General features: G+C 39.8%; 1 long non-coding RNA gene across 1 annotated transcript; it reads left to right on the forward strand.

Moving 5' to 3' along the window:
- Positions 1-4,117: 4,117 nt before the first annotated feature.
- LOC141373912 (uncharacterized) lies at positions 4,118-7,714 on the forward strand. The gene is made up of 3 exons (XR_012380361.1): positions 4,118-4,217; positions 7,458-7,512; positions 7,634-7,714. It is a non-coding gene; the product is annotated as an uncharacterized lncRNA (long non-coding RNA).
- The last annotated feature ends 2,012 nt before the right edge of the window (positions 7,715-9,726 follow it).

Below are 9,726 nucleotides of genomic sequence, written 5' to 3' on the forward strand. Positions count from 1 at the left end.
CAGGGGTAGGGCATGTGGTGTTAGCAATGTTTTAGTGAGTCTGCTGTGGGGGGAGATCAGGAGTCAAGGCCTAGCTGGAGGGGGTGGATTTGAGGAAGTTCATGGGGGTAGGCATGTTGTTAGCATGCTAGGTGGAGAGTGTTGGTGTTGTGCTGGTTCCCACTGGTGTCCATGTATCTAGGCTGGGTGATGAAACATGGAAATGGCACTTAACAGTTCTTTTGTTCTTGGAGAAGTCTCCCATTGATCCCTGCTCCTCCAGAACATGCTCTGAGAGTAGTAAACAAATGTCCCCCCTGTATACCTTAGGTGTTTTTCAAACTGCTTTTATGCTATATCTCAGTGGGGCTGTTTGTTATGCTGTTTCTTTAAGGGCATGGATTCAGTTTCCTTTTGCCCTCCAGCTCTTCCAGAGCTGAACCCACTGATTTTAAAGTTCCAGATGTTAAGCCCCACTGATTGTGAGAACTTGAGAAGTTAAATCCCTTTGGTTTTTTCAAAGCCAAATGTTATGGGCATTCGTCTTCCTAGTGTGGGTCCCCTGTGCCTGGAGTATCTGGTGTGAGGTTGGCTCCTCTCTCCCCTCTCCATGCCCAAGGCACCCGTCACTCCTACAGACAGTCCTGTGGGTCCATTTCGTTCCCAACTTCATCTCTGTCCTTCCTACCCTCATTGATGTGGACTCTTCTCTACATTTAGCAATGGAGAATCTGTTCTGCCTCTCTTGGAATAATTATTTGGGTTATTTACACTGATATGGGTTGTATCTAGGAGTATCTGTGGGACAAGATGAGCCCAGGGTCCTCCTACTCTGCCATCCTTCCCAGAAGTCAAATATAAAATAATTTTTAATTGTTTTTCTGGATATTATGCATATTATGACTGGATTCTGTTACAGTTTCCAATGAGGATTTTTGTTTTTTCTAACTTAAAGCTAATCATCTTGCTTAGACCTAAGCTTCCAACTGTCGGGTGGCATCTGACGTTTCATTTTTTTTTTTTCAAAGATTTTATTTATTTGAGAGAGAGAGCGGGAGGAGGAATAGCAGGGAGAGGGAGAAGCAGACCCTTTGCTGAGCGCAGAGCCTGACATGGGGCTGGATCCCAGGACTCTGAGATCATGACCTGAGCCAAAACCAAGCGTCAGATGCTCAACCGACTGAGCCACCCAGGTGCCCCTGTGTCTGACATTTCAGTACAGGTCTTTGTTTTTGTTTGTTTGTTTTGTTTTGTTTTGTTTGGTGAAATGTTTTGAGTCTACCTGATACATGATTCAAGCTTTAGCCAGAGATTTGGGCAGAGATTTACTTAAAGCTTGAGATCCCATCTCTCTGGCTCTCTTCTGTCTAGGTTTTCTCCCTCATTCTTCATTGGCTGTGGTTTCTCAAAACTCTATAGGCTAAAATGAATGTGGATTTTCTAGCAGAGGTTTTGCCATTCTGTATGGTGAAGACTGTGACCTGCCCTAAGGCTAAAAACTATAATAAATGAAAAATTTATCCAATGCCTTTCTCTTCTTTCATGTGTTGTCACCCCTCCCAGATCTCCATGTTTATGTTCACTCTCAAAGGCCTCCAAATAATTATGTTTTAGGCTTTGACCAGGTCTTACAACTGTTGCCTGATGAAGGGCTGGTCCCATGTGATCTTATTCAGTCGGGAAGGAAGTGGATTTTTCTCCCACATTCTCATTACTTGTTTTGTAAATTTGTGCTTTCTCCCCCTTTAAAGTTTGATTATTTGCTAGTGATTCGTTCATGTTGCTTCTTTTCCACCTTCCAGGATTTTTTTTATTAACTTGATGTTAAGTTTTTCTGTTCTCTATTCATTTTTTAAATCTTTAATTTTTTTCCTTCCTTGTGCTTTCTTTTTATCTTCTTATTCTTTTCTAGTTTTTATATTAATAATTTCATTTTGTTATTTTTTAGTTTTTATGTTGATTTATTTTTAATTTTTATTTTCACTGCTGTAACTCTTTAGTGCTTCATGTTTTCCTTTGATTATTGCTTTAAAAATAGCTCCTAGATTCTGATATGTTCATTGATCTGATTTCCATTACTATTATTTTTTTAATTGCTGACATCTTCATCATTCAAGAGTTGTTTAACAAAACTTTTTTTGAATTTCCAGATTGTATTTGGCCTCAAGAGAATGTGTGCAAAATTTAGAAGGTGGAAATGAAGTGGCCATTTTTATGCTCAGATGGGTAAGTGAGGAACTTAAGGTAATGTGGCACACATACGCAGTCCCTCATCTTATTCAGCTGTTGACATGGGCAGCATATAACCCAGCTCCTCCAGCTCCCATCAGATCTTCTGGTTTGGTTTCTCAAATCCTGGTGAAGGCACATGTGCCATTTTATCATAAAAGGTACCAGCTTTTCCTACAGGTCTCCAGCATCATTGAAGTAGTTCAGAGACAGACTCTGGTTCCAGTTTGTCTTTATAGATTCTGGTGCATTTCCACAAGTTACAGATTGCTCTCCCTGTTTCATAACTATGTCAAGCCCAACCCAGCCTCAGAGGTAACAGTTTGCATAGATTTGTCCACAGGTCCCACAATTGGGCATTGTCTATTATTTATAATGTCTTGTCCTATATCACTCATAAAGATAGCTTTTCTGATAAAACCCTGATTTCAAAAATTGGTACTGGAAGTGGTTCCAGAGGAACAAGAATCTTGAAGACGGGTTCTCTGAATTGATTCTGTTATGTGTATATGTTATTTTGTTGTTGTTGATGTTCTGATTAGACTGAAAATCATTAATAATCCTCTTTCCAGTGGTCAAGGAGACATTGATGGTTCATGATATACATTAGCAAAATAGTTACTTATCACCTGTAGACATCTGTAATGATATGCCTGTAGAAGAAGCACAACTCTGGTAGATCAAGCAATTGCTGCCATAGAACATGTTAGAGAAAATAAGCATAATAAAGTTGGTTGATTGGTTATTTCAATGTTAGTTGAAGAACTTGGGGAAAGAAAATACCTAGTTCAGGTTCTAGTTAGGGGCCAGAATGATTTTATTACATAGCTAACAAAAGTCCCTTATTTTCTGTAGCTTCAAGGCATAGAATTCTGAAAACCAAACTTGATGTTTAATCTTGAAAGTGAAGTAATAGTGACACAAATTGAATTTCCCATCATCTATGGTCTCCTATGTTAAAGTTAGGCTATTAAATGTGAAGGAGGGCTCTCCTACAGGCAGATTCTGATAAAGATGGGGGGCTTTTCCTACTTTTTGCCCAGTATCCTTTACTCATAAAAGCAGCCACTTATGTCCAGTCAGGGGAGCTGGTCTCCTAAAGAACCTGCAATGACCTACTTTGATCAGAATAATTTCATAATTCCACAAGCTCAGGAACTTATGATCCTCCATAGGAACTGCCCCCACCATGTCTCATTGTTTCTAGTCCTTTAAATAGACTCAAATAGTAGCAGTCCTTAGAGTATAAAGTACTAAGTGTAGCCTTTAAGGAGGTCTAATACACATAAAACGAATTGTAGATATTTGCAATTAGGATATACTGTTGGATGGGATCTAATATATTGCTATTAATGAACTAAGACACAATTAAGTATTTAAAACATTGGCATGGGTGATTGGCATGCATCCTAACAGTTTGCTTGCTTTGGTTGACTAAAACTTTTATCCAATATAATGAAGATGAAATGCCAGACTCTCCTTGTTATACTGTTTAAAAAAAGAGGGGGGTATTCAAAGGTTTAGGAAGATGGAAGTGCTACAGTAGAGTAAGGCTTGCCCATCTACTCCCTAAGTGTATCCCCCAAGAGGGTCCAGAAGACACTTCCCTCACTCGAGGTGGCATCTCGTGGCTCTTCTCTAGAGGCAGGTTCTGTGGTGGGAATGACTGCTGACAAACTGGCTTACCTGATTTCAGTGATGATGATGGGATTCCGTGGTGGCACTACTCACCAAAGGCAAGAAATGTATGAATAGTGGAATGACAGGCAGGGCCAAAATCAGTACTAGGAACAGTCTCACCGGCAGAAGTCTTTGGTATTAGCTAGTAGATCCTTCTGTCTGTAGAACTAATCTACATGGACAGCCTACTAATGTTTTATTTCCTTTGTATAAGTAGAAAGCTCTAGGATTGGTGAACAGAGGACTGAATGAAATCATGGCAGTTACCAAATGGAACAGAAAGTTTAACAGAACCAGGACCGTAAAGGCACCATTCCCAGCTACCTCAGGTTAGGAAGTACCTCTTGTAGTAATGATGTCATGGGGATCAAAACAATCTGCAATTGAAATTAGAAAGCAGTTGCAGAAGGGAACTATTCATGATAGAGCAAAACCCCACATTGGTGGAAGAGCTATTCATCTGGTGGACAAATCATGTCTCAAGGTTATGAGATGGTGCTGCAAATATTACTTATCATGCTGGGTCTGTGAGATCAGGAATTTCTTGGGCATTGCATACATATTGGAGGTCCTGCTGATGTGATTACAGACAATGCAAACAGAATATTGAGCAAACTGAAGGATATTAGGAATGGTGGAAAAGACAACATATCTAACCTCACAATCATTGTGGAGCGCTAACATCAGAGACCTGCTGCTTTTGAGGTTGTCAAAACTGCCAGTAAATGAACATTTTCCAGTTGTAGTCTTGGTGAGGACTAGCCCTACTGAGATTTCCCTGTATCCTGATAAACCTTAGGTTTTTTTCATGTCTAATAAATCTTCTATAACTCTTTGAGTATAACTACATGAGTAGTGATTGAAAATTCATTGGAGAGGTCTTTAAGATTTTTCTCAGTATTGAGTATGTATTAAGATCTGATTTCTGTTGAGCACAATTACCTGATACTTTGATGTAATACAAAAGGTATCAAATGTGTAGTTATCATTATGCAGAAATTAATCTATTGTGGCTGTTATGGACTGCATGTTTGTACCCCCAACTCCTAAAATGCATACGTTGAAACCCTAATCTCCAATGGAATGGTATTAAGAGGTGAGGGCTTTGGGAGGTAATTAGGTTCCAATGAGATCATAAGGGTGGATGAGATTAATAGCCTCATAAGAGAAAGAGAGGAGAGCCCCCTCCCCTCATGTGAGGATATAGCAAAAACATAGCTGCCTGAAATCTAGGAAGAGGACTCTTACCAGACACTAAATCCACCAGCACCTTGACCTTGGACTTCTCAGGCTCCAGTACTGTACAAAATAATTGCTCATTGTTTAAGCCACCCAGCCTGTGGTAATTTGTCATAGCAGCCCCCGCTGATGAATACAGCAGCATAGGTCATGCTTTGTTCTGTTGGAATATTTATTAAAATAAATAATCACTTAAATAAGAAATTGAAGACAGGATAGTTCAATTTGAGTTCCTGGATAGGAGAAATATGTGAGAGATTTTGCTGGAAAACCCAGAGAGCCAATTCACATTTTTGTGAGCTCTACCCAGTTAATCAAGATACTGACAGAAAGACCACATCTCTTACATATTTTCTACATTGCCAAGATATTTTATTCATTACCCATACTTACTATGCTTAGTGTATATTGGAGTATCACTAAAAATGAGTCCATTATGCAACAGGATGACAGAAAGAAAATAAATCTCCCTCTGTTGCATGTTACCCATCTCTCCCTACTAAAGTTTCCTTCTCAAGTTGACATTTTAGGTAGCCAGAACATGATCAGACACTTTGATACTGACACAGTCTGTACCCACATATCTATGAGCCTTTATACAGCTCATATAAATACTAGAAGAAATGCCATTCCAGTCTCAAAGATTTTTCTTGACATATAAGAACTCTCCTCTCCCTACTTATCATCTTGAAGTCTCTCTTTTCTCCACTCTCATAAAATGTGAGGAGAGGCTTCTTCCAGAAGATATTGAAGTTTGTTTTGCAGTCCACTGGTTGGGAATGAGATTTCCTGGTGATTTAATTTTGATGTGTTTCCTAACTTAGGTAAAATTCTGTTCATCCCAATAGATGTCAGAGTAAAGAGGTCCATGTTACTATGACTATGTATTATAGTACTCTGAAGTTGATGATATTTTAAGTAATTTAATACAGAGCATTTTCTACTCTAGTAATTTTAATGACCCATATCAACTGTAGAAATTTCGAGAACAGTTGAGTGAAACAGAACTATCACTTGGAAAAGGCAAGCTGTGCACTAGATGTTATCCCATGGGGCAGCATCACACTAATAATATTTCATGGTTCAAGGCCGACCCCAAATGACTCAGAGATGGAGTTATCAGCATACTAATAATGGATACATATGGCAGACTGAACTCAAATTAACCATGTTAGAGAGCTGAAATATAAAATCCTGACCGCCATGTATTAATTATAGTGGTAAAAATAAATATATCTCAGGCTGCAATACTCCCTTTGACATGGCATTGATTTTCTTCCTGTATGTAGACCTAAATTGGGTATGGATATTTTCTCAGTGAGATCTGGCCTATCAAGTCAGTGGGGTTGGGTGTGGTAGGTAGGTGTTTTTGCTTACGTGTCTCCCTCCCCTGGGCATGCTCATATGGCAATGCTCAGCTCTCCTTTCCCTACACTGACCATCCCCTCTCACCTCCCCCACCACCCCCAGACTCCTAGTTCTGATCAACACACCCTGGTGGGTGACATCAGCCTTGTACCCCTTAATTCCTTGAACTTGTAGCCATGCTTTTTAAGCTGCCTCTGCATGTGCCCAATTAAAATGCTAACTTTGTCGCTTCACTTGCAGATGGTAGGCATTTCTTTTTAAAATATATTCTGAATTTCTTGGAAACTGCCTCTCTGTAGACTCTAACTGCTAGTAATAGGTAAAAATAACTTTACATAATTGATTAGAAATTGAAATATGGTAACTTAAAGTCTGAAAAGGGAAACTTAACTAGAAATTATAAAGCAAAGTTCATGAAAGTTAGCCATTAAAGAAGCTGAGTTCAGGGTAGATGGCAGGAAAAAAAAACCATTATCATGATTCTTGGGAAGAATGTGGCTTCTTTTTGGGAACCACACATTTATTACTAAAACTAGACAAAAGACAGAGTATAAAAAGTGAGAAACCCATATGAAAAAACTTTCCCACCCTAGTACTAATTTCTAATGGGGAAAATAAGGGCATCTCAAGCTGGAATAATCACTTTGACATGGAATTAATTTTTCTCTTCTGCAGAGATTAAGATCTATTTCTTCAGACTAAACTAACTTTATCCATCACATAGATAGTAGCTGTGAGCTCCTTAAAGTCTGATGGATAAGGGGCCAGCAGAGCCCAGGGGACTATCAAGAATCCTATTCCAGAGAAAAAATCTTCCTGCTAAGTGGAAGAATCCTAGCCCCAGAAAGTGGACGTTAAAACATAAAAACAGGCATTGGGAGGAAAAGTAAAGAATATAAACATTCACCTATGATTCCATTTAATATTTGAATAGAATTCTTTTTTTTTTCTTTTTTCGTCAGATGCTCTAGTGTCCTCTAGACTTACATATCGACATAACCAAGTCCAGCAGCACAGGCGAGTAATCTTCAACAGTCCTGAAATTCATACTACCTAGATTTTTATTTACTTATTTACTTCCTAATTACTTAGATATCTTTCTCTTCATTTCTTTTTCCCCCAATTTTGCCACCGGAAGGCCTAATCTCAAGAGTTGAAATACTATCACGCATCTTGAGGTATCTAAGGGAGAAGTAATCAACAACAAATCATTACAAGGTATCAGTTGGGTAAAGGTTATGAAAACTTCTGAGGCTTCCTTCCTTCCATGTTCTAAACATCTGTTTTCCCTGATTTTTAAAAATTACTATTTTGAGTCAAAGGAACTTTGGATCTTAGCTAGTTTGTCTCTCTCTCTTAACTGCCATCTACAACAGGTAAAGATGCTTGGAAGATATGTTTATTTTCTATTTTTTTCTATATATTATGAAATTGCATAAAAATAATCAAATTTATATTCATTTCTTAAGAAAATTCAGAAGTTTAACAACTCCAAGCATTGACAAAAACAGAGTAATGGAAATTCCCATTCTCTACCAATGGGGATATAAATTTTGTAAACTGAATCTGCAAGAATTAAGTTGCTTCAGAATCTCAAGGGCCTGTCTTGCAATTCTTCCCCTGGGGTTTGCAATAGCAGCCTACAGTGGTGTGTTTTGTTGTTTTTTTTTTTCTCACTGCTGACATACATATTCAGGGCCGTAGTTTTTGCTTGATCCTAATGCTCAAGCTTCAGGGCTGCTTATACCAAAGCCTGGCCCTGTTGCTAAGGCCTTTTCTAAATAAGGTTCCGCTCAATGTTGACAGTTCTGTGTCACCTGGTAGATGAGCCAGAGCCGTGTGGAATGTTTTATAAACTCCATGACCCTAAGAGGAAGACCGGGCCCTGTGCTTTCTTTTTTGTAGCAAATGGAAGCTGAAGCCATTGAAGTCTTTTACTTTAGAGTGGTAGATATCCCAGAAGCCCCCCCCCCAGTGGACCCCTAAAAACTCCACCAAAGTGTCAGTTCCCTGAGTTTTCATAGGGCTTACCTTTCACTCTCCGGAGCACGAGTGCCTCACCAAGGTCTCCCACATATGAGCCTCCTCTTGTTCCTCCTGCCTGATTTGCAGGGTATCATTGACATAATAGATTGGTTTGATTTTTTTATATATATATATTATTTATTTTGACAGAGGGAGACAGTGAGAGAGGGAACACAAGCAGAGGGAGTGGGAGAGGGAGAAGCAGGCTTCCCAGGGAGCAGGGAGCCTGATGCGGGCCTCGATCCCAGGACCCTGGGATCATGACCAGAGTCGAAGGCGGACACTTAACAACTGAGCCACCCAGGCACCCTGATTGGTTTGATTTTTGTGGGCTATCCAGGTGGCCCCCATCAGACTACTTCATGACAGACTTCAATACAGTCCTGAAGCAAAACTATGACTGAAGAATGTCAAAGCCATAAATGCAAACTGTTTGATTATCTTTTCGGATTGGAATCAAAAAGAACACATTTGCCAAAGCAGTGGCAGCCCACAGTGTACCCGAGGCATCATTCATCTGCTCTGACCATGATACCAGGTCTGACACAGCAGCTTCGGCTAGGACTTCTCCTTGGTTAAGCTCGCAATAGCCTCCAGTAATTTTTCAGGAGCCATCCTGTCAAAGGAAGACTGGCTAAGTACCACCACCCACTGTATACTTCAGGTTTCTAATGGTGGCACTTATCTTCACTGTCCACCCTGAGGATATAATATTGTTTTTGACTAACAATATTGGCTGTAGGAGGAGGGCAGGGTCAGAGGTTTCCTGTGATACCTTTTACTGGAGGTCAGCGACGCAACATGGGGGTTACTGCCATTGCTAAGTATGTCGATTCCAAGTATTCATTCTGGAATTGGAAAAATGACCACCGGATGGGTCTTGAGATGGAATGGGCCCATTGTGATCTGATTTTTATCCAGGGCACCATGTTTTCCTTGTTCCCTTAAGCCCCCACTCAGGCTGGAGTAGAGGGCTTGATGTTGATGATTTAGATCTCTAAGGATCAATGTCAAGTTAGACACTTTGTCAGTATTTCTCAAAAATGTCTGGGTATTCTCTTATCCCCAGGGTAAAGTCAACCTTTTAAGTGTCTATAGATCCATTTAGGGAAGGACTAAAAGAATCATTAAAGTATTTTCTTGGCACAGTGTTGGCAGAATCTTTCCATCTAGGACCTGGATCTGTCCAGTCGTTGGGTTCTGAAT

This window comes from Callorhinus ursinus, unplaced genomic scaffold (genome assembly GCF_003265705.2).
Source record: "Callorhinus ursinus isolate GAN/ISIS: 27379988/994484 unplaced genomic scaffold, GSC_fseal_2.0 scaffold12, whole genome shotgun sequence".
In the NCBI taxonomy this organism is placed as follows: domain Eukaryota; kingdom Metazoa; phylum Chordata; class Mammalia; order Carnivora; family Otariidae; genus Callorhinus; species Callorhinus ursinus.